General features: G+C 36.5%; 1 non-coding gene and 12 pseudogenes across 1 annotated transcript; all 13 read right to left on the reverse strand.

The window, feature by feature from the left end:
- Positions 1-6,160: 6,160 nt before the first annotated feature.
- Positions 6,161-6,279, reverse strand: LOC149697017 (5S ribosomal RNA; annotated as a pseudogene).
- Positions 6,280-6,401: 122 nt separating this feature from the next.
- On the reverse strand, positions 6,402-6,520 carry LOC149697018 (5S ribosomal RNA; annotated as a pseudogene).
- A 371-nt stretch (positions 6,521-6,891) lies between these two features.
- Positions 6,892-7,010, reverse strand: LOC149697019 (5S ribosomal RNA; annotated as a pseudogene).
- Positions 7,011-7,132: 122 nt separating this feature from the next.
- On the reverse strand, positions 7,133-7,235 carry LOC149697020 (5S ribosomal RNA; annotated as a pseudogene).
- Positions 7,236-7,371: 136 nt separating this feature from the next.
- On the reverse strand, positions 7,372-7,490 carry LOC149697021 (5S ribosomal RNA; annotated as a pseudogene).
- A 564-nt stretch (positions 7,491-8,054) lies between these two features.
- On the reverse strand, positions 8,055-8,173 carry LOC149697022 (5S ribosomal RNA; annotated as a pseudogene).
- Positions 8,174-8,296: 123 nt separating this feature from the next.
- LOC149697023 (5S ribosomal RNA) lies at positions 8,297-8,415 on the reverse strand (annotated as a pseudogene).
- A 361-nt stretch (positions 8,416-8,776) lies between these two features.
- Positions 8,777-8,895, reverse strand: LOC149697024 (5S ribosomal RNA). The gene has a single exon (XR_016382469.1). It is a non-coding gene; the product is annotated as a 5S ribosomal RNA (ribosomal RNA).
- Positions 8,896-9,018: 123 nt separating this feature from the next.
- Positions 9,019-9,137, reverse strand: LOC149697025 (5S ribosomal RNA; annotated as a pseudogene).
- A 137-nt stretch (positions 9,138-9,274) lies between these two features.
- LOC149697026 (5S ribosomal RNA) lies at positions 9,275-9,393 on the reverse strand (annotated as a pseudogene).
- A 137-nt stretch (positions 9,394-9,530) lies between these two features.
- Positions 9,531-9,649, reverse strand: LOC149697027 (5S ribosomal RNA; annotated as a pseudogene).
- Positions 9,650-10,229: 580 nt separating this feature from the next.
- LOC149697028 (5S ribosomal RNA) lies at positions 10,230-10,348 on the reverse strand (annotated as a pseudogene).
- Positions 10,349-10,471: 123 nt separating this feature from the next.
- LOC149697029 (5S ribosomal RNA) lies at positions 10,472-10,590 on the reverse strand (annotated as a pseudogene).
- Positions 10,591-27,134: the final 16,544 nt, after the last annotated feature.

The raw sequence follows: 27,134 nt of genomic DNA on the forward strand, positions 1-27,134 counted from the left end.
AATACCTGACAACCATTTAAATTCTGAGCTTCCGTGGCTCAATGGTTAGCGCCTTCGGCTGTTAACCAATAGGTTGGTGGTTCGAGCCCATCCGGGAGCGGTGTTGTGTGATCTCAAATGTAACGTAGAAAGCCAAAGTTTTTCCACAATACCTGACGACCATTTAATTTTTGGGCTTCCGTGGCGCAATGGTTAGCACGTTCGGCTGTTAACCAATAGGTTGGTGGTTCGAGCCCATCCGGGAGCGGTGTTGTGAGGTCTCAAATGTGACGTAAAAAGTCAAGGTTTTCCACAATACCTGACAACCCTTTAATTTCTGAGCTTCCGTGGCTCAATGGTTAGCGCGTTCGGCTGTTAACCAATAGGTTGGTGGTTCGAGCCCACCCGGGAGCCGTGTTGTGGGATCTGAAATGTAACGTAGAAAGCCAAAGTTTTTGCACAATACCTGACGAGCATTTAACTTTTGTGCTTCCGTGGCGCAATGGTTAGCGCGTTCGGCTGTTAACCAATAGGTTGGTGGTTCGAGCCCATCCGGGAGCGGTGTTGTGAGGTCTCAGATGTGACGTAAAAAGTCAAGGTTTTCCACAATACCTGACAACCCTTTAATTTCTGAGCTTCCGTGGCTCAATGGTTAGCGCGTTCGGCTGTTAACCAATAGGTTGGTGGTTCGAGCCCACCCGGGAGCCGTGTTGTGGGATCTGAAATGTAACGTAGAAAGCCAAAGTTTTTGCACAATACCTGACGAGCATTTAACTTTTGGGCTTCCGTGGCGCAATGGTTAGCGCGTTCGGCTGTTAACCAATAGGTTGGTGGTTCGAGCCCATCCGGGAGCGGTGTTGTGAGGTCTCAGATGTGACGTAAAAAGTCAAGGTTTTTACACAATACCTAACGAGCATTTAACTTTTGGGCTTCCGTGGCGCAATGGTTAGCGCGTTCGGCTGTTAACCAATAGGTTGGTGGTTCGAGCCCATCCGGGAGCGGTGTTGTGAGGTCTCAGATGTGACGTAAAAAATCAAGGTTTTTGCACAATACCTGACGAGCATTTAGCTTTTGGGCTTCCGTGGCGCAATGTTTAGCGCGTTCGGCTGTTAACCAATAGGTTGGTGGTTCGAGCCCACCCGGGAGCGGTGTTGCGTGATCTCAAATGTAACGTAGAAAGCCAAAGTTTTTCCACAACACCTGACAACCATTTAATTTCTGAGCTTCCGTGGCTCAATGGTTAGCGCGTTCGGCTGTTAACCAATAGGTTGGTGGTTCGAGCCCATCCGGGAGCGGTGTTGTGAGGTCTCAGATGTGACGTAAAAAGTCAAGGTTTTTACACAATACCTGACGAGCATTTAACATTTGGGCTTCCGTGGCGCAATGGTTAGCGCGTTCGGCTGTTAACCAATAGGTTGGTGGTTCGAGCCCACCCGGGAGCGGTGTTGCGTGATCTCAAATGTAACGTAGAAAGCCAAAGTTTTTCCACAACACCTGACAACCATTTAATTTCTGAGCTTCCGTGGCTCAATGGTTAGCGCGTTCGGCTGTTAACCAATAGGTTGGTGGTTCGAGCCCATCCGGGAGCGGTGTTGTGAGGTCTCAGATGTGACGTAAAAAGTCAAGGTTTTTACACAATACCTGACGAGCATTTAACATTTGGGCTTCCGTGGCGCAATGGTTAGCGCGTTCGGCGGTTAACCAATAGGTTGGTGGTTCGAGCCCATCCGGGATCGGTGTTGTGAGGTCTCAGATGTGACGTAAGAAGTCAAGGTTTTTACACAATACCTGACGAGTATTTAACTTTTGGTCTTCCGTGGCGCAATGGTTAGCGCGTTCGGCTGTTAACCAATAGGTTGGTGGTTCGAGCCCATCCGGGAGCGGTGTTGTGAGGTCTCAGATGTGACGTAAAAAGTCAAGGTTTTCCACAATACCTGACAACCATTTAATTTCTGAGCTTCGGTGGCTCAATGGTTAGCGCGTTCGGCTGTTAACCAATAGGTTGGTGGTTCGAGCCCACCCGGGAGCGGTGTTGTGGGATCTGAAATGTAACTTAGAAAGCCAAAGTTTTTGCACAATAAATGACGACCATTTAATTTTTGGGCTTCCGTGGCGCAGTGGTTAGCGCGTTCGGCTGTTAACCAATAGGTTGGTGGTTCGAGCCCATCCGGGAGCGGTGTTGTGAGGTCTCAGATGTGACGTAAAAAGTCAAGGTTTTTACACAATACCTGACGAGCATTTAACTTTTGGGCTTCCGTGGCGCAATGGTTAGCGCGTTCGGCTGTTAACCAATAGGTTGGTGGTTCGAGCCCACCCGGGAGCGGTGTTGTGTGATCTCAAATGTAACGTAGAAAGCCAAAGTTTTTGCACAATAAATGACGACCATTTAATTTCTGAGCTTCCGTGGCTCAATGGTTAGCGCGTTCGGCTGTTAACCAATAGGTTGGTGGTTCGAGCCCATCCGGGAGCGGTGTTGTGAGGTCTCAGATGTGACGTAAAAAGTCAAGGTTTTTACACAATACGTGACGAGCATTTAACTTTTGGGCTTCCGTGGCGCAATGGTTAGCGCGTTCGGCTGTTAACCAATAGGTTGGTGGTTCGAGCCCATCCGGGAGCGGTGTTGTGAGGTCTCAGATGTGACGTAAAAAGTCAAGGTTTTTGCACAATACCTGACGAGCATTTAGCTTTTGGGCTTCCGTGGCGCAATGGTTAGCGCGTTCGGCTGTTAACCAATAGGTTGGTGGTTCGAGCCCACCCGGGAGCGGTGTTGCGTGATCTCAAATGTAACGTAGAAAGCCAAAGTTTTTCCACAATACCTGACAACCATTTAATTTCTGAGCTTCCGTGGCGCAATGGTTAGCGCGTTCGGCTGTTAACCAATAGGTTGGTGGTTCGAGCCCATCCGGGAGCGGTGTTGTGAGGTCTCAGATGTGACGTAAAAAGTCAAGTTTTTTGCACAATACCTGACGAGCATTTAGGTTTTGGGCTTCCGTGGCGCAATGGTTAGCGCGTTCGGCTGTTAAGCAATAGGTTGGTGGTTCGAGCCCATCCGGGAGCGGTGTTGTGAGGTCTCAGATGTGACGTAAAAAGTCAAGGTTTTTACACAATACCTGACGAGCATTTAAATTTTGGGCTTCCTTGGCGCAATGGTTAGCGCGTTCGGCTGTTAACCAATAGGTTGGTGGTTCGAGCCCACCCGGGAGCGGTGTTGTGTGATCTCAAATGTAACGTAGAAAGCCAAAGTTTTTCCACAATACCTGACGACCATTTAACTTTTGGGCTTCCGTGGCGCAATGGTTAGCACGTTCGGCTGTTGACCAATAGGTTGGTGGTTCGAGCCCATCAATCGAGATGAAATCACTTTTAATGAGTGTTTTATAGGGAATTAAGCTGAATTCGGTCAAACATTTCTCCAGAAAAAAATGCATTCAAAAAAGTACCGAAAAAATCGCATGTTTTTCTTCTTCAAGACACAAAATCCGTGAATACGATCTCTTATTGAAAATTGAATTTTAACAGTTTTTTGAATGAATATCGTTACATTGCTTGAAATAAAGCAAAAAGTATAAAAATAATGGTTTCAATGAATATATTTGAAAATAGAGAAGAACTACTCAAAATATGCTTCTTTGGCCGTGAAACGTCGATTTTGAAAATGTTATTAAAAATCGAGGTACATTTTTATTTATTGTTCAATCGAGATGAAATCACTTTTAATGAGTGTTTTATTGGGAATTAAGCTGAATTCGGTCAAAAATTTCTCCAGAAAAAATGCATTCAAAAAAGTACCGAAAAAATCGCATGGTTTTCTTCTTCAAGATACAAAATCCGTGACAACGATTTCTTACTGAAAAATTTAATTTTAACAGTTTTTTGATTGAATATCGTTACATTTGCTTGAATTAAAGCAAAAAGTATAAAAATAATGGTTTCAGTGAATATATTTGTAAATAGTGAAGAAATACTCAAAATATGCTTCGTTGGCGGTGAAACGTCGATTTTTAAAATGTTATTAAAAATCGAGGTACATTTTTAATTATTGTTCAATCGAGATGAAATCACTTTTAATGAGTGTTTTATAGGGAATTAAGCTGAATTCGGTCAAACATTTCTCCAGAAAAAAATGCATTTAAAAGTGTACCGAAAAAATCGCATGTTTTTTCTCTTCAAGATACAAAATCCGTGACAACGATTTCTTATTTAAAATTGAATTTTAACAGTTTGTTGAATGAATATCGTTACATTTGCTTGAATTAACGCAAAAATTACAAAAATAATGGTTTCAGTGGTTATATTTGAAAATAGTGAACAAATGCTCAAAATGTTTTTCTTAGGCCGAGTTACGTCGATTTTGAAAATGTTATTAAAAATCGAGGTACATTTTTATTTATTGTTCAATCGAGATGAAATCACTTTTAATGAGTGTTTTATAGGGAATTAAGCTGAATTCGGTCAAAAATTTCTATAGAAAAAAATGCATTCAAAAAAGTACCGAAAAAATCGCATGTTTTTCTTCTTCAAGACACAAAATCCGTGAATACGATTTCTTATTGAAAATTGAATTTTAACAGTTTTTTGAATGAATATCGTTACATTGCTTGAATTAAAGCAAAAAGTATAAAAATAATGGTTTCAATGAATATATTTGAAAATAGAGAAGAACTACTCAAAATATGCTTCTTTGGCCGTGAAACGTCGATTTTGAAAATGTTATTAAAAATCGAGGTAAATTTTTAATTATGTTCAATCGAGATGAAATCACTTTTAATGGGTGTTTTATAGGGAATTAAGCTGAATTCGGTCAAACATTTCTCCAGAAAAAAATGCATTCAAAAGTGAACCGAAAAAATCGCATGTTTTTCTTCTTCAAGATACAAAATCCGTGACAACGATTTCTTATTGAAAAATTTAATTTTAACAGTTTTTTGAATGAATATCGTTACATTTGCTTGAATTAAAGCAAAAGGTATAAAAATAATGGATTCAGTGGTTATATTTGAAAATAGTGAAGAAATACTCAAAATATGCTTCTTTGCCCGTGAAACGTCGATTTTGAAAATGTTATTAAAAATCGAGGTACATTTTTATTTATTGTTCAATCGAGATGAAATCACTTTTAATGAGTGTTTTATTGGGAATTAAGCTGAATTCGGTCAAAAATTTCTCCAGAAAAAAATGCATTAAAAAAGTACCGAAAAAATCGCATGTTTTTCTTCTTCAAGATACAAAATCCGTGACAACGATTTCTTATTGAAAAATTTAATTTTAACAGTTTTTTGATTGAATATCGTTACATTTGCTTGAATTAAAGCAAAAAGTATAAAAATAATGGTTTCAGTGAACATATTTGAAAATAGTGAAGAAATACTCAAAGTATGCTTCTTTGGCCGTGAAACGTTGATTTTGAAAATGTTATTAAAAATCGAGGTAAATTTTTTATTATTGTTCAATCGAGATGAAATCACTTTCAATGAGTGTTTTATAGGGAATTAAGCTGAATTCGGTCAAACATTTCTCCAGAAAAAAATGCATTCAAAAGTGTACCGAAAAAATCGCATGTTTTTCTTCTTCAAGATACAAAATCCGTGACAACGATTTCTTATTGAAAAATTTAATTTTAACAGTTTTTTGATTGAATATCGTTATATTTGCTTGAATTAAAGCAAAAAGTATAAAAATAATGGTTTCAGTGATCATATTTGAAAATAGTGAAGAAATACTCAAAGTGGTCTCCCTCCAAAGTACTGACAGCGCTCGACGCTTCTTAACTTCGGTTATCGGACGAGAACCGGTGTATTCAGCGTGTTATGGCCGTTTCTCGAGAGTGCTAGTTAATAATTTGAATTAAATTAACTTTCATCTTTATAAAACAATAACAAAAAGAAGATATGTTTGTTTTTTCAAATTTGGTGGAATTTTAAAGAGGAAACAAAAGTGAAAAAGCCGACGGCACGCAGTATTCCCAAGTACTGTATGCGCTCGACGCTGCTTAACTTCGGTTATCGGACGAGAACCGGTGTATTCAGCGTGAAATGGCCGTTGCCGAGAGTGCTAGGTAATAATTCGAATTTAAATTAAGTGAGACAAATTAACCATCATCTTTTTAAAACAATAACAAAAAGAAAATAAGTTTGCTTTTTTCAAATCTATTGGAATTTAAAAGAGGAAAAAAAAGTGAAAAAGCCAACGGCACGCAGTGTTCCTAAGTGGTCTCCCTCCCAAGTAGTGACTGCGCTCGACGCTGCTTAACTTCGGTTATCGGACGAGAACCGGTGTATTCAGCATGTTATGGCCGTTGACGATAGTGCTAGTTAATAATTTGAATTAAATTAACTTTCATCTTTATAAAACAATAACAAAATGAAAACATGTTTGCTTTTTTCATATCTATTAAAATTTAAAAGAGGAAAAAAAAGTGAAAAAGCTAACGGCACGCAGTGTTCCTAAGTGGTCGCCCTCCCAAATACTGACTGCGCTCGACGCTACTTAACTTCAGTTATCGGACGAGAACCGGTGTATTCAGCGTGATATGGCCGTTGCCGAGAGTGCTAGTTAAAAATTCGAATTTAAATTAAGTGAGACAAATTAACCTTCATCTTTATAAAACAATAACAAAAAGATATGTTTGCTTTTTTCATATCGGGTGGAATTTAAAAGAGGGAACAAAAGTGAAAAAGTCAACGGCACGCAGTATTCCCAAGTACTGACTGCGCTCGACGCTGCTAACGTCGGCGATCGGACGAGAACCGGTATTCTCAGCGTGATATGGCCGTTGCCGAGAGTGCTAGTTAATAATTCGAATTTAAATTAAGTGAGACAAATTAACCGTCATAATTTTAAAACAATAACAAAAAAAAACCTGTTTGCTTTTTTCATATCTATTAAAATTTAAAAGAGGAAAAAAAGTGAAAAACCCAACGGCACGCAGTGTTCCTAAGTGGTCTCCCTCCCAAGTACTGACTGCGCTCGACGCTGCTTAACTTCGGTGATCGGACGAGAACCGGTGTATTCAGCGTGTTATGGCCGTTGCCGAGAGTGCTAGTTAATAATTTGAATTAAATCAACTTTCATCTTTATAAAACAATAACAAAAAGAAGATATGTTTGCTTTTTTCATATCTGGTGGAATTTGAAAGAGGAAACAAAAGTGAAAAAGCCAACGGCACGCAGTATTCCCAAGTACTGTATGCGCTCGACGCTGCTTAACTTCGGTGATCGGACGAGAACCGGTGTTCTCAGCGTGATATGGCCGTTGCCGAGAGTGCTAGATAATAATTCGAATTTAAATTAAGTGAGACAAATTAACCTTCATCTTTTTAAAACAATAACAAAAAGAAAACATGTTTGCTTTTTTATATCTATTGGAATTTAAAAGAGGAAAAAAAAGTGAAAAAGCTACCGGCACGCAGTGTTCCTAAGTGGTCACCCTCCCAAGTACTGACTGCGCTCGACGCTGCTTAACTTCGGTGATCGGACGAGAACCGGTGTATTCAGCGTGATATGGCCGTTGCCGAGAGTGCTAGTTAATAATTTGAACTTAATTAACCTTCACCTTTATAAAAAATAACAATAAGAAGATATGTTTGTTTTTTCATATCTGGTGGAATTTAAGAGGAAACAAAAGTGAAAAAGCCATCGGCATGCAGTGTTCCCAAGTACTGACTGTGCTCGACGCTGCTTAACTTCGGTTATCGGACGAGAACCGGTGTATTCAGCGTGATATGGCCGTTGCCGAGAGTGCTAGTTAATAATTTGAATTTAATTAACTTTCATCTTTATAAAACAATAACAAAAAGAAGATATGTTTGCTTCTTTCATATCGGGTGGAATTTAAAAGAGGAAACAAAAGTGAAAAACCAACGGAACGCAGTATTCCCAAGTACTGTATGCGCTCGACGCTGCTTAACTTCGGTGATCGGACGAAAACCGGTGTTTTCAGCGTGATATGGCCGTTGCCGAGAGTGCTTGTTAATAATTCGAACTTAAATTAAGTGAGACAAATTAACCTTCATCATTTTAAAACAATAACAAAAAAAACATGTTTGCTTTTTTCATATCTATTAAAATTTATAAGAGGAAAAAAGGCACGCAGTGTTCCTAAGTGGTCTCCCTCCCAAGTACTGACTGCGCTCGACAATGCTTAACTTCGGTTATCGGACGAGAACCGGTGTATTCAGCGTGATATGGCCGTTGCCGAGAGTGCTAGTTGATAATTTGAATTTAATTAACTTTCATCTTTATAAAACAATAACAAAAAAGAAGATATGTTTGCTTTTTTCATATCTATTAAAATTTAAAAGAGGAAAAAAAAGTGAAAAAGCCAACGGCACGCAGTGTTCCTAAGTGGTCTCCCTCCCAAGTAGTGACTGCGCTCGACGCTGCTTAACTTCAGTTATCGGACGAGAACCGGTGTATTCAGCGTGATATGGCCGTTGCCGAGAGTGCTAGTTAATAATCTTAATTTAATTAACTTTCATCTTTATAAAACAATAACAAAAAGAAGATATGTTTGCTTTTTTCATATCGGGTGGAATTTAAAAGAGGAAACAAAAGTGAAAAAGCCAACGGCACGCAGTATTCCCAAGTACTGACTGCGCTCGACGCTGCTAACGTCGGCGATCGGACGAGAACCGGTGTTCTCAGCGTGATATGGCCGTTGCCGAGAGTGCTAGATAATAATTCGAATTTAAATTAAGTGAGACAAATTAACCTTCATCTTTTTAAAACAATAACAAAAAGAAAATATGTTTGCTTTTTTATATCTATTGGAATTTAAAAGAGGAAAAAAAAAGTGAAAAAGCTAACGGCACGCAGTGTTCCTAAGTGGTCGCCCTCCCAAGTACTGACTGCGCTCGACGCTGCTTAACTTCGGTGATCGGACGAGAACCGGTGTATTCAGCGTGATATGGCCGTTGCCGAGAGTGCTAGTTGATAATTTGAATTTAATTAACTTTCATCTTTATAAAACAATAACAAAAAAGAAGATATGTTTGCTTTTTTCATATCTATTAAAATTTAAAAGAGGAAAAAAAAGTGAAAAAGCCAACGGCACGCAGTGTTCCTAAGTGGTCTCCATCCCAAGTACTGACTGCGCTCGACGCTGCTTAACTTCGGTGATCGGATGAGAACCGATGTATTCAGCGTGATATGGTCGTTGCCGAGAGTGCTAGTTAACAATTCGAATTTAAATTAAGTGAGACAAATTAACCTTCATCATTTTAAAACAATAACAAAATGAAAACATGTTTGCTTTCTTCATATCTATTAAAATTTAAAAGAGGAAAAAAAAGTGAAAAAGCCAACGGCACGCAGTGTTCTTAAGTGGTCTCCCTCCCAAGTAGTGACTGCGCTCGACGCTGCTTAACTTCAGTTATCGGACGAGAACCGGTGTATTCAGCGTGATATGGCCGTTGCCGAGAGTGCTAGTTAACAATTCGAATTTAAATTAAGTGAGACAAATTAACCTTCATCATTTTAAAACAATAACAAAATGAAAACATGTTTGCTTTTTTCATATCTATTAAAATTTAAAAGAGGAAAAAAAACTGAAAAAGCCAACGGCACGCAGTGTTCTTAAGTGGTCTCCCTCCCAAGTAGTGACTGCGCTCGACGCTGCTTAACTTCAGTTATCGGACGAGAACCGGTGTATTCAGCGTGATATGGCCGTTGCCGAGAGTGCTAGTTAATAGTTTTAATTTAATTAACTTTCATCTTTATAAAACAATAACAAAAAGAAGATATGTTTGTTTTTTCATATCTGGTGGAATTTAAGAGGAAACAAAAGTGAAAAAGCCATCGGCATGCAGTGTTCCCAAGTACTGACTGCGCTCGACGCTGCTTAACTTCGGTTATCGGACGAGAACCGGTGTATTCAGCGTGATATGGCCGTTGCCGAGAGTGCTAGTTTATAATTTGAATTTAATTAACTTTCATCTTTATAAAACAATAACATAAAGAAGATATGTTTGCTTCTTTCATATCGGGTGGAATTTAAAAGAGGAAACAAAAGTGAAAAACCAACGGAACGCAGTATTCCCAAGTATTGTATGCGCTCGACGCTGCTTAACTTCGGTGATCGGACGAAAACCGGTGTTTTCAGCGTGATATGGCCGTTGCCGAGAGTGCTTGTTAATAATTCGAATTTAAATTAAGTGAGACAAATTAACCTTCATCATTTTAAAACAATAACAAAAAAACATGTTTGCTTTTTTCATATCTATTAAAATTTATAAGAGGAAAAAAAAGTGAAAAAATCAACGGCACGCAGTGTTCCTAAGTGGTCTCCCTCCCAAGTACTGACTGCGCTCGACGCTGCTTAACTTCGGTTATCGGACGAGAACCGGTGTATTCAGCGTGATATGGCCGTTGCCGAGAGTGCTAGTTAATAATTTGAATTTAATTAACTTTCATCTTTATAAAACAATAACAAAAAAGAAGATATGTTTGCTTTTTTCATATCTATTAAAATTTAAAAGAGGAAAAAAAAGTGAAAAAGCCAACGGCACGCAGTGTTCCTAAGTGGTCTCCATCCCAAGTACTGACTGCGCTCGACGCTGCTTAACTTCGGCGATCGGACGAGAACCGGTGTTCTCAGCGTGATATGGCCGTTGCCGAGAGTGCAAGTTAAAAATTCGAATTTAAATTAAGTGAGACAAATTAAAATTCATCTTTATAACCTTGACTTTTTACGTCACATCTGAGACCTCACAACACCGCTCCTGGATGGGGTCGAACCACCAACCTATTGGTTAACAGCCGAACGCGCTAACCATTGCGCCACGGAAGCCCAAAAACTAAATGGTCGTCATTTATTGTGCAAAAACTTTGGCTTTCTACGTTACATTTCAGATCCCACAACACCGCTCCCGGGTGGGCTCGAACCACCAACCTATTGGTTAACAGCCGAACGCGCTAACCATTGAGCCACGGAAGCTCAGAAATTAAATGGTTGTCAGGTATTGTGGAAAACCTTGACATTTTACGTCACATCTGAGACCTCACAACACCGCTCCCGGATGGGCTCGAACCACCAACCTATTGGTTAACAGCCGAACGTGCTAACCATTGCGCCACGGAAGCCCAAAAACTAAATGGTCGTCAGGTATTGTGGAAAAACTTTGGCTTTCTACGTTACATTTCAGATCCCACAACACCGCTCCCGGGTGGGCTCGAACCACCAACCTATTGGTTAACAGCCGAACGCGCTAACCATTGCGCCAAGGAAGCCCAAAATTTTAATGCTCGTCAGGTATTGTGGAAAACCTTGACTTTTTACGTCACATCTGAGACCTCACAACACCGCTCCCGGATGGGGTCGAACCACCAACCTATTGGTTAACAGCCGAACGCGCTAACCATTGCGCCACGGAAGCCCAAAAACTAAATGGTCGTCATTTATTGTGCAAAAACTTTGGCTTTCTACGTTACATTTCAGATCCCACAACACCGCTCCCGGGTGGGCTCGAACCACCAACCTATTGCTTAACAGCCGGACGCGCTAACCATTGCGCCACGGAAGCCCAAAAATTAAATGGTCGTCAGGTATTGTGGAAAAACTTTGGCTTTCTACGTTATATTTGAGATCACACAACACCGCTCCCGGGTGGGCTCGAACCACCAACCTTTCGATTAACAGCTGAACGCGCTAACCATTGCGCCACGGAATCCCAAAAATTAAATGCTCGTCAGGTATTGTGTAAAAACCTTGACTTTTTACGTCACATCTGAGACCTCACAACACCGCTCCCGGATGGGCTCGAACCACCAACCTATTGGTTAACAGCCGAACGCGCTAACCATTGCGCCACGGAAGCCCAAAAGTTAAATACTCGTCAGGTATTGTGTAAAAACCTTGACTTCTTACGTCACATCTGAGACCTCACAACACCGCTCCCGGATGGGCTCGAACCACCAACCTATTGGTTAACAGCCGAACGCGCTAACCATTGCGCCACGGAAGCCCAAAAGTTAAATGCTTGTCAGGTATTGTGTAAAAACCTTGACTTTTTACGTCACATCTGAGACCTCACAACACCGCTCCCGGATGGGCTCGAACCACCAACCTATTGGTTAACAGCCGAACGCGCTAACCATTGCGCCACGGAAGCCCAAAAGTTAAATGCTCGTTAGGTATTGTGTAAAAACCTTGACTTTTTACGTCACATCTGAGACCTCACAACACGGCTCCCGGATGGGCTCGAACCACCAACCTATTGGTTAACAGCCGAACGCGCTAACCATTGCGCCACGGAAGCCCAAAAGTTAAATGCTCGTTAGGTATTGTGTAAAAACCTTGACTTTTTACGTCACATCTGAGACCTCACAACACGGCTCCCGGATGGGGTCGAACCACCAACCTATTGGTTAACAGCCGAACGCGCTAACCACTTCGCCACGGAAGCCCAAAAATTAAATGGTCGTCATTTATTGTGCAAAAACTTTGTCTTTCTACGTTATATTTGAGATCCCACAACACCGCTCCCGGGTGGGCTCGAACCACCAACCTATTGGTTAACAGCCGAACGCGCTAACCATTGCGCCACGGAAGCCCAAAAATTAAATGGTTGTCAGGTATTGTGGAAAAACTTTGACTTTTTACGTCACATCTGAGACCTCACAACACCGCTCCCGGATGGGCTCGAACCACCAACCTATTGGTTAACAGCCGAACGTGCTAACCATTGCGCCACGGAAGCCCAAAAATTAAATGGTCGTCAGGTATTGTGGAAAAACTTTGGCTTTCTACGTTACATTTGGGATCACACAACACCGCTCCCGGGTGGGCTCGACCCACCAACCTATTGGTTAACAGCCGAACGCGCTAACCATTGCGCCACGGAAGCCCAAAAGCTAAATGCTCGTCAGGTATTGTGCAAAAACCTTGACTTTTTACGTCACATCTGAGACCTCACAACACCGCTCCCGGATGGGCTCGAACCACCAACCTATTGGTTAACAGCCGAACGCGCTAACCATTGCGCCACGGAAGCCCAAAAGTTAAATGCTCGTCAGGTATTGTGTAAAAACCTTGCCTTTTTACGTCACATCTGAGACCTCACAACACCGCTCCCAGATGGGCTCGAACCACCAACCTATTGGTTAACAGCCAAACGCGCTAACCATTGAGCCACGGAAGCTCAGAAATTAAATGGTTGTCAGGTATTGTGGAAAACCTTGACTTTTTACGTCACATCTGAGACCTCACAACACCGATCCCGGATGGGCTCGAACCACCAACCTATTGGTTAACAGCCAAACGTGCTAACCATTGCGCCACGGAAGCCCAAAAATTAAATGGTCGTCAGGTATTGTGGAAAAACTTTGGCTTTCTACGTTACATTTGAGATCACACAACACCGCTCCCGGGTGTCCTCGAACCACCAACCTATTGGTTAACAGCCGAACGCGCTAACCATTGAGCCACGGAAGCTCAGAAATTAAATGGTTGTCAGGTATTGTGGAAAAACTTTGGCTTTCTACGTTACATTTGAGACCCCACAACACCTTTCCCGGGTGGGCTCGAACCACCAACCTTTCGATTAACAGCTGAACGCGCTAACCATTGCGCCGCGGAAGCCCAAAAATTAAATGCTCGTCAGGTATTGTGTAAAAACCTTGACTTTTTACGTCACATCTGAGACCTCACAACACCGCTCCCGGATGGGCTCGAACCACCAACTTATTGGTTAACAGCCGAACGCGCTAAACATTGCGCCACGGAAGCCCAAAAGTTAAATGCTCGTCAGGTATTGTGTAAAAACTTTGACTTTTTACGTCACATCTGAGACCTCACAACACCGCTCCCGGGAGGGCTCGAACCACCAACCTATTGGTTAACAGCCGAACGCGCTAACCATTGCGCCACGGAAGCCCAAAAGTTAAATGCTCGTCAGGTATTGTGTAAAAACCTTGACTTTTTACGTCAAATCTGAGACCTCACAACACCGCTCCCGGATGGGGTCGAACCACCAACCTATTGGTTAACAGCCGAACGCGCTAACCACTGCGCCACGGACGCCCAAAAATTAAATGGTTGTCAGGTATTGTTGAAAAGTTACGACTTTTCACGCTACTTCTGAGACCCCACAAATCCTCTCTCGTTTGGGCTCGAACCACCAACCTTTCGGTTAACAGCTGAACGCGCTAACCATTGCGCCACTGAGGCCCAAAAATTAAATGGTCGTCAGGTATTGTGGAAAAACTTTGGCTATTTACGTTACATTTGAGATCCCAAAACACCGCTCCCCGGTGGGCTCGAACCACCAACCTATTGGTTAACAGCCGAACGCGCTAACCATTGAGCCACGGAAGCTCAGAAAATAAATGGTTATCACGTATTATGGAAAAAGTTTAACTTTTCACGCTACATCTGAGACCTCACAACACCGCTCCCGGATGGGCTCGAAACACCAACCTTTCGATTAACAGCTGAACGCGCTAACCATTGCGCCACGGAAGCCCTAAAGTTAAATGTTCGTCAGGTGTTGTGGAAAAACTCTGACATTTTACGTTACATCTGAGACGTCACAACACCGCTCCCGGGAGGGCTCGAACCACCAACCTTTCGATTAACAGCCGAACGCGCTAACCATTGAGCCACGGAAGCTCAGAAATTAAATGGTTGTCACGTATTGTGGAAAAGTTTTGACTTTTTACGCTACATCTGAGACCACACAATACCTCTTCCGGGCGGGCTCAACCACCAACCTTTCGATTAACAGCTGAACGCGCTAACCATTGCGCCACGGAAGCCCAAAAGTTAAATGTTCGTCAGGTGTTGTGGAAAAACTCTGACATTTTACGTTACATCTGAGACGTCACAACACCGCTCCCGGGAGGGCTCGAACCACCAACCTTTCGGTTAACAGCTGAACGCGCTGACCATTGCGCCACTGAAGCCCAAAAATTAAATTTTCGTCAGGTATTGAGGTAAAACCTTGACTTTTTACTTCACATCTGAGACCTCACAACACCGCTCCCGGATGGGCTCGAACCACCAACCTTTCGGTTAACAGCCGAACGCGCTAACCATTCGCCACGGACGCCCAAAAATTAAATGGTCGTCAGGTATTGTGGAAAAACTTTGGCTATTTACGTTACATTTGAGATCCAAAAACACCGCTCCCGGGTGGGCTCGACCCACCAACCTATTGGTTAACAGCCGAACGCGCTAACCATTGAGCCACGGAAGATCAGAAATTAAATGGTTGTCACGTATTGTGGAAAAGTTTTGACTTTTAACGCTACATCTGAGACCCCACAACACCTCTTCCGGGTGGTCTCGAACCACCAACCTTTCGATTAAGAGCTGGACGCGCTAATTACTGCGCCACGGAAGCCCAAAAATTAAATGTTCGTCAGGTATTGTGGAAAAACTCTGACATTTTACGTAACATCTGAGACGTCACAACACCGCTCCCGGATGGGCTCGAACCACCAACCTTTCGGTTAACAGCCGAACGCGCTAGCCATTGCGCCACGGACGCCCAAAAATTAAATGGTCGTCAGGTGTTGTGGAAAAACTCTGACTTTTCACGCTACATCTGAGACCTCACAACACCTCTCCCGGGTGGGCTCGAACCACCAACCTTTCGATTAACAGCTGAACGCGCTAACCATTGCGTCACGGAAGCCCAAAAATTAAATGTTCGTCAGGTATTGTGGAAAAACTCTGACATTTTACGTAACATCTGAGACGTCACAACACCGCTCCCGGATGGGCTCGAACCACCAACCTATGGGTTAATAGCCGAACGCGCTAAACATTGAGCCACAGAAGCTAAGAAATTGAATGGTTGTTAGGTTTTGTGGATAAGTTATGACTTTTTACGTTACATCTGAGACCCTACAACACCTCTCCCAGGTGGGCTCGAACCACCACCCTTTCGGTTAACAGCCGAACGCGCTAACCATTGCGCCACGGACGCCCAAAAAAAAATGGTCGTCAGGTATTGTGGAAAAACTTTGGCTTTTTACTTCACATCTGAGCACTCACAACACCGCTCCCGGCTGGGCTCGAACCACCAACCTTTCGGTTAACAGCCGAACGCGCTAACCATTGCGCCACGGACACCCAAAAATTAAATGGTCGTCAGGTATTGTGGAAAAACTTTGGCTATTAACGTTACATTTGAGATCCCAAAACACCGCTCCCGGGTGGGCTCGAACCACCAACCTATTGCTTAAAAGCCGAACGTGCTAACCATTGAGCCACGGAAGCTCAGAAAATAAATGGTTATCACGTATTATGGAAAAAGTTTGACTTTTCACGCTACATCTGAGACCTCACAAGACCGCTCCCGGATGGGCTCGAACCACCAACCTTTCGATTAACAGCCGAACGCGCTAACATTGAGCCACGGAAGCCCAAAAATTAAATGTTCGTCAGGACAATAAATAAAAATGTACCTCGATTTTTAATAACATTTTCAAAATCGACGTAACTCGGCCTAAGAAAAACATTTTGAGTATTTGTTCACTATTTTCAAATATAACCACTGAAACCATTATTTGTGTAATTTTTGCGTTAATTCAAGCAAATGTAACGATATTCATTCAACAAACTGTTAAAATTCAATTTTAAATAAGAAATCGTTGTCACGGATTTTGTATCTTGAAGAAAAAAACATGCGATTTTTTCTGTACACTTTTAAATGCATTTTTTTCTGGAGAAATGTTTGACCGAATTCAGCTTAATTCCCTATAAAACACTCATTAAAAGTGATTTCATCTCGATTGAACAATAATTAAAAATTTACCTCGATTTTTAATAACATTTTCAAAATCGACGTTTCACGGTCAAAGAAGCATACTTTGAGTATTTCTTCACTATTTTCAAATATGTTCACTGAAACCATTATTTTTATACTTTTTGCTTTAATTCAAGCAAATGTAACGATATTCAATCAAAAAACTGTTAAAATTAAGTTTTTCAATAAGAAATCGTTGTCACGGATTTTGTATCTTGAAGAAGAAAGACATGCGATTTTTTCGGTACTTTTTTGAATGCATTTTTTTCTGGAGAAATTTTTGACCGAATTCAGCTTAATTCCCTATAAAACACTCATTAAAAGTGATTTCATCTCGAATGAACAATAAATAAAAATGTACCTCGATTTTTAATAACATTTTCAAAATCGACGTTTCACCGCCAACGAAGCATATTTGAGTACTTCTTCACTATTTACAAATATATTCACTGAAACCATTATTTTTATACTTTTTGCTTTAATTCAAGCAAATGTAACGATATTCAATCAAAAAACTGTTAAAATTAAATTTTTCAATAAGAAATCGTTGTCACGGATTTAAAATGTTATTAAAAATCGAGGTACATTTTTATTTATTGTTCAATCGAGATGAAATCACTTTTAATGAGTGTTTTATAGGGAATTAAGCTGAATTCGGTCAAAAATTTCTCCTGAAAAAAATGCATTCAAAAAAGTGCCGAAAAAATCGCATGTTTTTCTTCTTCAAGATACAAAATCCGTGACAACGATTTCTTATTGAAAAATTTAATTTTAACAGTTTTTTGATTGAATATCGTTACATTTGCTTGAATTAAAGCAAAAAGTATAAATATAATGGTTTCAGTGAACATATTTGAAAATAGTGAAGAAATACTCAAAGTATGCTTCTTTGGCCGTGAAACGTCGATTTTGAAAATGTTATTAAAAATCGAGGTAAATTTTTAATTATTGTTCAATCGAGATGAAATCCATTTCAATGAGTGTTTTATAGGGAATTAAGCTGAATTCGGTCAAACATTTCTCCAGAAAAAAATGCATTCAAAAGTGTACCGAAAAAATCGCATGTTTTTTTTCTTCAAGATACAAAATCCTTGACAACGATTTCTTATTTAAAATTGAATTTTAACAGTTTGTTGAATGAATATCGTTACATTTGCTTGAATTAACGCAAAAATTACAAAAATAATGGTTTCAGTGGTTATATTTGAAAACAGTGAACAAATACTCAAAATGTTTTTCTTAGGCCGAGTTACGTCGACTTTGAAAATGTTATTAAAAATCGAGGTACATTTTTATTTATTGTTCAATCGAGATGAAATCACTTTTAATGAGTGTTTTTATAGGGAATTAAACTGAATTCGGTCAAACATTTCTCCAGAAAAAAATGCATTCAAAAGTGTACCGAAAAAATCGCATGTTTTTTTCTTCAAGATACAAAATCCGTGACAACGATTTCTTATTTAAAATTGAATTTTAACAGTTTGTTGAATGAATATCGTTACATTTGCTTGAATTAACGCAAAAATTACAAAAATAATGGTTTCAGTGTTTATATTTGAAAACAGTGAACAAATACTCAAAATGTTTTTCTTAGGCCGAGTTACGTCGATTTTGAAAATGTTATTAAAAATCGAGGTACATTTTTATTTATTGTTCAATCGAGATGAAATCACTTTCAATGAGTGTTTTATAGGGAATTAAGCTGAATTCGGTCAAAAATTTCTCCAGAAAAAAATGCATTCAAAAAAGTACCGAAAAAATCGCATGTTTTTCTTCTTCAAGATACAAAATCCGTGACAACGATTTCTTATTGAAAAATTTAATTTTAACAGTTTTTTGATTGAATATCGTTACATTTGCTTGAATTAAAGCAAAAAGTATAAATATAATGGTTTCAGTGAACATATTTGAAAATAGTGAAGAAATACTCAAAGTATGCTTCTTTGGCCGTGAAACGTCGATTTTGAAAATGTTATTAAAAATCGAGGTAAATTTTTAATTATTGTTCAATCGAGATGAAATCCATTTCAATGAGTGTTTTATAGGGAATTAAGCTGAATTCGGTCAAACATTTCTCCAGAAAAAAATGCATTCAAAAGTGTACCGAAAAAATCGCATGTTTTTTTTCTTCAAGATACAAAATCCTTGACAACGATTTCTTATTTAAAATTGAATTTTAACAGTTTATTGAATGAATATCGTTACATTTGCTTGAATTAACGCAAAAATTACAAAAATAATGGTTTCAGTGGTTATATTTGAAAACAGTGAACAAATACTCAAAATGTTTTTCTTAGGCCGAGTTACGTCGACTTTGAAAATGTTATTAAAAATCGAGGTACATTTTTATTTATTGTTCAATCGAGATGAAATCACTTTTAATGAGTGTTTTTATAGGGAATTAAACTGAATTCGGTCAAACATTTCTCCAGAAAAAAATGCATTCAAAAGTGTACCGAAAAAATCGCATGTTTTTTTTCTTCAAGATACAAAATCCTTGACAACGATTTCTTATTTAAAATTGAATTTTAACAGTTTTTTGAATGAATATCGTTACATTTGCTTGAATTAACGCAAAAATTACAAAAATAATGGTTTCAGTGGTTATATTTGAAAACAGTGAACAAATACTCAAAATGTTTTTCTTAGGCCGAGTTACGTCGACTTTGAAAATGTTATTAAAAATCGAGGTACATTTTTATTTATTGTTCAATCGAGATGAAATCACTTTTAATGAGTGTTTTTATAGGGAATTAAACTGAATTCGGTCAAACATTTCTCCAGAAAAAAATGCATTCAAAAGTGTACCGAAAAAATCGCATGTTTTTTTCTTCAAGATACAAAATCCGTGACAACGATTTCTTATTTAAAATTGAATTTTAACAGTTTGTTGAATGAATATCGTTACATTTGCTTGAATTAACGCAAAAATTACAAAAATAATGGTTTCAGTGTTTATATTTGAAAACAGTGAACAAATACTCAAAATGTTTTTCTTAGGCCGAGTTACGTCGATTTTGAAAATGTTATTAAAAATCGAGGTACATTTTTATTTATTGTTCAATCGAGATGAAATCACTTTCAATGAGTGTTTTATAGGGAATTAAGCTGAATTCGGTCAAAAATTTCTCCAGAAAAAAATGCATTCAAAAAAGTACCGAAAAAATCGCATGTTTTTCTTCTTCAAGATACAAAATCCGTGACAACGATTTCTTATTGAAAAATTTAATTTTAACAGTTTTTTGATTGAATATCGTTACATTTGCTTGAATTAAAGCAAAAAGTATAAATATAATGGTTTCAGTGAACATATTTGAAAATAGTGAAGAAATACTCAAAGTATGCTTCTTTGGCCGTGAAACGTCGATTTTGAAAATGTTATTAAAAATCGAGGTAAATTTTTAATTATTGTTCAATCGAGATGAAATCCATTTCAATGAGTGTTTTATAGGGAATTAAGCTGAATTCGGTCAAACATTTCTCCAGAAAAAAATGCATTCAAAAGTGTACCGAAAAAATCGCATGTTTTTTTTCTTCAAGATACAAAATCCTTGACAACGATTTCTTATTTAAAATTGAATTTTAACAGTTTGTTGAATGAATATCGTTACATTTGCTTGAATTAACGCAAAAATTACAAAAATAATGGTTTCAGTGGTTATATTTGAAAACAGTGAACAAATACTCAAAATGTTTTTCTTAGGCCGAGTTACGTCGACTTTGAAAATGTTATTAAAAATCGAGGTACATTTTTATTTATTGTTCAATCGAGATGAAATCACTTTTAATGAGTGTTTTTATAGGGAATTAAACTGAATTCGGTCAAACATTTCTCCAGAAAAAAATGCATTCAAAAGTGTACCGAAAAAATCGCATGTTTTTTTCTTCAAGATACAAAATCCGTGACAACGATTTCTTATTTAAAATTGAATTTTAACAGTTTGTTGAATGAATATCGTTACATTTGCTTGAATTAACGCAAAAATTACAAAAATAATGGTTTCAGTGTTTATATTTGAAAACAGTGAACAAATACTCAAAATGTTTTTCTTAGGCCGAGTTACGTCGATTTTGAAAATGTTATTAAAAATCGAGGTACATTTTTATTTATTGTTCAATCGAGATGAAATCACTTTCAATGAGTGTTTTATAGGGAATTAAGCTGAATTCGGTCAAAAATTTCTCCAGAAAAAAATGCATTCAAAAAAGTACCGAAAAAATCGCATGTTTTTCTTCTTCAAGATACAAAATCCGTGACAACGATTTCTTATTGAAAAATTTAATTTTAACAGTTTTTTGATTGAATATCGTTACATTTGCTTGAATTAAAGCAAAAAGTATAAATATAATGGTTTCAGTGAACATATTTGAAAATAGTGAAGAAATACTCAAAGTATGCTTCTTTGGCCGTGAAACGTCGATTTTGAAAATGTTATTAAAAATCGAGGTAAATTTTTAATTATTGTTCAATCGAGATGAAATCCATTTCAATGAGTGTTTTATAGGGAATTAAGCTGAATTCGGTCAAACATTTCTCCAGAAAAAAATGCATTCAAAAGTGTACCGAAAAAATCGCATGTTTTTTTTCTTCAAGATACAAAATCCTTGACAACGATTTCTTATTTAAAATTGAATTTTAACAGTTTATTGAATGAATATCGTTACATTTGCTTGAATTAACGCAAAAATTACAAAAATAATGGTTTCAGTGGTTATATTTGAAAACAGTGAACAAATACTCAAAATGTTTTTCTTAGGCCGAGTTACGTCGACTTTGAAAATGTTATTAAAAATCGAGGTACATTTTTATTTATTGTTCAATCGAGATGAAATCACTTTTAATGAGTGTTTTTATAGGGAATTAAACTGAATTCGGTCAAACATTTCTCCAGAAAAAAATGCATTCAAAAGTGTACCGAAAAAATCGCATGTTTTTTTTCTTCAAGATACAAAATCCTTGACAACGATTTCTTATTTAAAATTGAATTTTAACAGTTTTTTGAATGAATATCGTTACATTTGCTTGAATTAACGCAAAAATTACAAAAATAATGGTTTCAGTGGTTATATTTGAAAACAGTGAACAAATACTCAAAATGTTTTTCTTAGGCCGAGTTACGTCGACTTTGAAAATGTTATTAAAAATCGAGGTACATTTTTATTTATTGTTCAATCGAGATGAAATCACTTTTAATGAGTGTTTTTATAGGGAATTAAACTGAATTCGGTCAAACATTTCTCCAGAAAAAAATGCATTCAAAAGTGTACCGAAAAAATCGCATGTTTTTTTCTTCAAGATACAAAATCCGTGACAACGATTTCTTATTTAAAATTGAATTTTAACAGTTTGTTGAATGAATATCGTTACATTTGCTTGAATTAACGCAAAAATTACAAAAATAATGGTTTCAGTGTTTATATTTGAAAACAGTGAACAAATACTCAAAATGTTTTTCTTAGGCCGAGTTACGTCGATTTTGAAAATGTTATTAAAAATCGAGGTACATTTTTATTTATTGTTCAATCGAGATGAAATCACTTTCAATGAGTGTTTTATAGGGAATTAAGCTGAATTCGGTCAAAAATTTCTCCAGAAAAAAATGCATTCAAAAAAGTACCGAAAAAATCGCATGTTTTTCTTCTTCAAGATACAAAATCCGTGACAACGATTTCTTATTGAAAAATTTAATTTTAACAGTTTTTTGATTGAATATCGTTACATTTGCTTGAATTAAAGCAAAAAGTATAAATATAATGGTTTCAGTGAACATATTTGAAAATAGTGAAGAAATACTCAAAGTATGCTTCTTTGGCCGTGAAACGTCGATTTTGAAAATGTTATTAAAAATCGAGGTAAATTTTTAATTATTGTTCAATCGAGATGAAATCCATTTCAATGAGTGTTTTATAGGGAATTAAGCTGAATTCGGTCAAACATTTCTCCAGAAAAAAATGCATTCAAAAGTGTACCGAAAAAATCGCATGTTTTTTTTCTTCAAGATACAAAATCCTTGACAACGATTTCTTATTTAAAATTGAATTTTAACAGTTTATTGAATGAATATCGTTACATTTGCTTGAATTAACGCAAAAATTACAAAAATAATGGTTTCAGTGGTTATATTTGAAAACAGTGAACAAATACTCAAAATGTTTTTCTTAGGCCGAGTTACGTCGACTTTGAAAATGTTATTAAAAATCGAGGTACATTTTTATTTATTGTTCAATCGAGATGAAATCACTTTTAATGAGTGTTTTTATAGGGAATTAAACTGAATTCGGTCAAACATTTCTCCAGAAAAAAATGCATTCAAAAGTGTACCGAAAAAATCGCATGTTTTTTTTCTTCAAGATACAAAATCCTTGACAACGATTTCTTATTTAAAATTGAATTTTAACAGTTTTTTGAATGAATATCGTTACATTTGCTTGAATTAACGCAAAAATTACAAAAATAATGGTTTCAGTGGTTATATTTGAAAACAGTGAACAAATACTCAAAATGTTTTTCTTAGGCCGAGTTACGTCGACTTTGAAAATGTTATTAAAAATCGAGGTACATTTTTATTTATTGTTCAATCGAGATGAAATCACTTTTAATGAGTGTTTTTATAGGGAATTAAACTGAATTCGGTCAAACATTTCTCCAGAAAAAAATGCATTCAAAAGTGTACCGAAAAAATCGCATGTTTTTTTCTTCAAGATACAAAATCCGTGACAACGATTTCTTATTTAAAATTGAATTTTAACAGTTTGTTGAATGAATATCGTTACATTTGCTTGAATTAACGCAAAAATTACAAAAATAATGGTTTCAGTGTTTATATTTGAAAACAGTGAACAAATACTCAAAATGTTTTTCTTAGGCCGAGTTACGTCGATTTTGAAAATGTTATTAAAAATCGAGGTACATTTTTATTTATTGTTCAATCGAGATGAAATCACTTTCAATGAGTGTTTTATAGGGAATTAAGCTGAATTCGGTCAAAAATTTCTCCAGAAAAAAATGCATTCAAAAAAGTACCGAAAAAATCGCATGTTTTTCTTCTTCAAGATACAAAATCCGTGACAACGATTTCTTATTGAAAAATTTAATTTTAACAGTTTTTTGATTGAATATCGTTACATTTGCTTGAATTAAAGCAAAAAGTATAAATATAATGGTTTCAGTGAACATATTTGAAAATAGTGAAGAAATACTCAAAGTATGCTTCTTTGGCCGTGAAACGTCGATTTTGAAAATGTTATTAAAAATCGAGGTAAATTTTTAATTATTGTTCAATCGAGATGAAATCCATTTCAATGAGTGTTTTATAGGGAATTAAGCTGAATTCGGTCAAACATTTCTCCAGAAAAAAATGCATTCAAAAGTGTACCGAAAAAATCGCATGTTTTTTTTCTTCAAGATACAAAATCCTTGACAACGATTTCTTATTTAAAATTGAATTTTAACAGTTTATTGAATGAATATCGTTACATTTGCTTGAATTAACGCAAAAATTACAAAAATAATGGTTTCAGTGGTTATATTTGAAAACAGTGAACAAATACTCAAAATGTTTTTCTTAGGCCGAGTTACGTCGACTTTGAAAATGTTATTAAAAATCGAGGTACATTTTTATTTATTGTTCAATCGAGATGAAATCACTTTTAATGAGTGTTTTTATAGGGAATTAAACTGAATTCGGTCAAACATTTCTCCAGAAAAAAATGCATTCAAAAGTGTACCGAAAAAATCGCATGTTTTTTTTCTTCAAGATACAAAATCCTTGACAACGATTTCTTATTTAAAATTGAATTTTAACAGTTTTTTGAATGAATATCGTTACATTTGCTTGAATTAACGCAAAAATTACAAAAATAATGGTTTCAGTGGTTATATTTGAAAACAGTGAACAAATACTCAAAATGTTTTTCTTAGGCCGAGTTACGTCGACTTTGAAAATGTTATTAAAAATCGAGGTACATTTTTATTTATTGTTCAATCGAGATGAAATCACTTTTAATGAGTGTTTTTATAGGGAATTAAACTGAATTCGGTCAAACATTTCTCCAGAAAAAATGCATTCAAAAGTGTACCGAAAAAATCGCATGTTTTTTTCTTCAAGATACAAAATTCGTGACAACGATTTCTTATTTAAAATTGAATTTTAACAGTTTGTTGAATGAATATCGTTACATTTGCTTGAATTAACGCAAAAATTACAAAAATAATGGTTTCAGTGTTTATATTTGAAAACAGTGAACAAATACTCAAAATGTTTTTCTTAGGCCGAGTTACGTCGATTTTGAAAATGTTATTAAAAATCGAGGTACATTTTTATTTATTGTTCAATCGAGATGAAATCACTTTCAATGAGTGTTTTATAGGGAATTAAGCTGAATTCGGTCAAAAATTTCTCCAGAAAAAAATGCATTCAAAAAAGTACCGAAAAAATCGCATGTTTTTCTTCTTCAAGATACAAAATCCGTGACAACGATTTCTTATTGAAAAATTTAATTTTAACAGTTTTTTGATTGAATATCGTTACATTTGCTTGAATTAAAGCAAAAAGTATAAATATAATGGTTTCAGTGAACATATTTGAAAATAGTGAAGAAATACTCAAAGTATGCTTCTTTGGCCGTGAAACGTCGATTTTGAAAATGTTATTAAAAATCGAGGTAAATTTTTAATTATTGTTCAATCGAGATGAAATCCATTTCAATGAGTGTTTTATAGGGAATTAAGCTGAATTCGGTCAAACATTTCTCCAGAAAAAAATGCATTCAAAAGTGTACCGAAAAAATCGCATGTTTTTTTTCTTCAAGATACAAAATCCTTGACAACGATTTCTTATTTAAAATTGAATTTTAACAGTTTGTTGAATGAATATCGTTACATTTGCTTGAATTAACGCAAAAATTACAAAAATAATGGTTTCAGTGGTTATATTTGAAAACAGTGAACAAATACTCAAAATGTTTTTCTTAGGCCGAGTTACGTCGACTTTGAAAATGTTATTAAAAATCGAGGTACATTTTTATTTATTGTTCAATCGAGATGAAATCACTTTTAATGAGTGTTTTTATAGGGAATTAAACTGAATTCGGTCAAACATTTCTCCAGAAAAAAATGCATTCAAAAGTGTACCGAAAAAATCGCATGTTTTTTTCTTCAAGATACAAAATCCGTGACAACGATTTCTTATTTAAAATTGAATTTTAACAGTTTGTTGAATGAATATCGTTACATTTGCTTGAATTAACGCAAAAATTACAAAAATAATGGTTTCAGTGTTTATATTTGAAAACAGTGAACAAATACTCAAAATGTTTTTCTTAGGCCGAGTTACGTCGATTTTGAAAATGTTATTAAAAATCGAGGTACATTTTTATTTATTGTTCAATCGAGATGAAATCACTTTCAATGAGTGTTTTATAGGGAATTAAGCTGAATTCGGTCAAAAATTTCTCCAGAAAAAAATGCATTCAAAAAAGTACCGAAAAAATCGCATGTTTTTCTTCTTCAAGATACAAAATCCGTGACAACGATTTCTTATTGAAAAATTTAATTTTAACAGTTTTTTGATTGAATATCGTTACATTTGCTTGAATTAAAGCAAAAAGTATAAATATAATGGTTTCAGTGAACATATTTGAAAATAGTGAAGAAATACTCAAAGTATGCTTCTTTGGCCGTGAAACGTCGATTTTGAAAATGTTATTAAAAATCGAGGTAAATTTTTAATTATTGTTCAATCGAGATGAAATCCATTTCAATGAGTGTTTTATAGGGAATTAAGCTGAATTCGGTCAAACATTTCTCCAGAAAAAAATGCATTCAAAAGTGTACCGAAAAAATCGCATGTTTTTTTTCTTCAAGATACAAAATCCTTGACAACGATTTCTTATTTAAAATTGAATTTTAACAGTTTGTTGAATGAATATCGTTACATTTGCTTGAATTAACGCAAAAATTACAAAAATAATGGTTTCAGTGGTTATATTTGAAAACAGTGAACAAATACTCAAAATGTTTTTCTTAGGCCGAGTTACGTCGACTTTGAAAATGTTATTAAAAATCGAGGTACATTTTTATTTATTGTTCAATCGAGATGAAATCACTTTTAATGAGTGTTTTTATAGGGAATTAAACTGAATTCGGTCAAACATTTCTCCAGAAAAAAATGCATTCAAAAGTGTACCGAAAAAATCGCATGTTTTTTTCTTCAAGATACAAAATCCGTGACAACGATTTCTTATTTAAAATTGAATTTTAACAGTTTGTTGAATGAATATCGTTACATTTGCTTGAATTAACGCAAAAATTACAAAAATAATGGTTTCAGTGTTTATATTTGAAAACAGTGAACAAATACTCAAAATGTTTTTCTTAGGCCGAGTTACGTCGATTTTGAAAATGTTA

Source organism: Phalangium opilio, unplaced genomic scaffold (genome assembly GCF_054372755.1).
Source record: "Phalangium opilio isolate 3A_F unplaced genomic scaffold, DU_Popi_V2 ptg000021l_1, whole genome shotgun sequence".
NCBI classification, from domain to species: Eukaryota; Metazoa; Arthropoda; class Arachnida; order Opiliones; family Phalangiidae; genus Phalangium; species Phalangium opilio.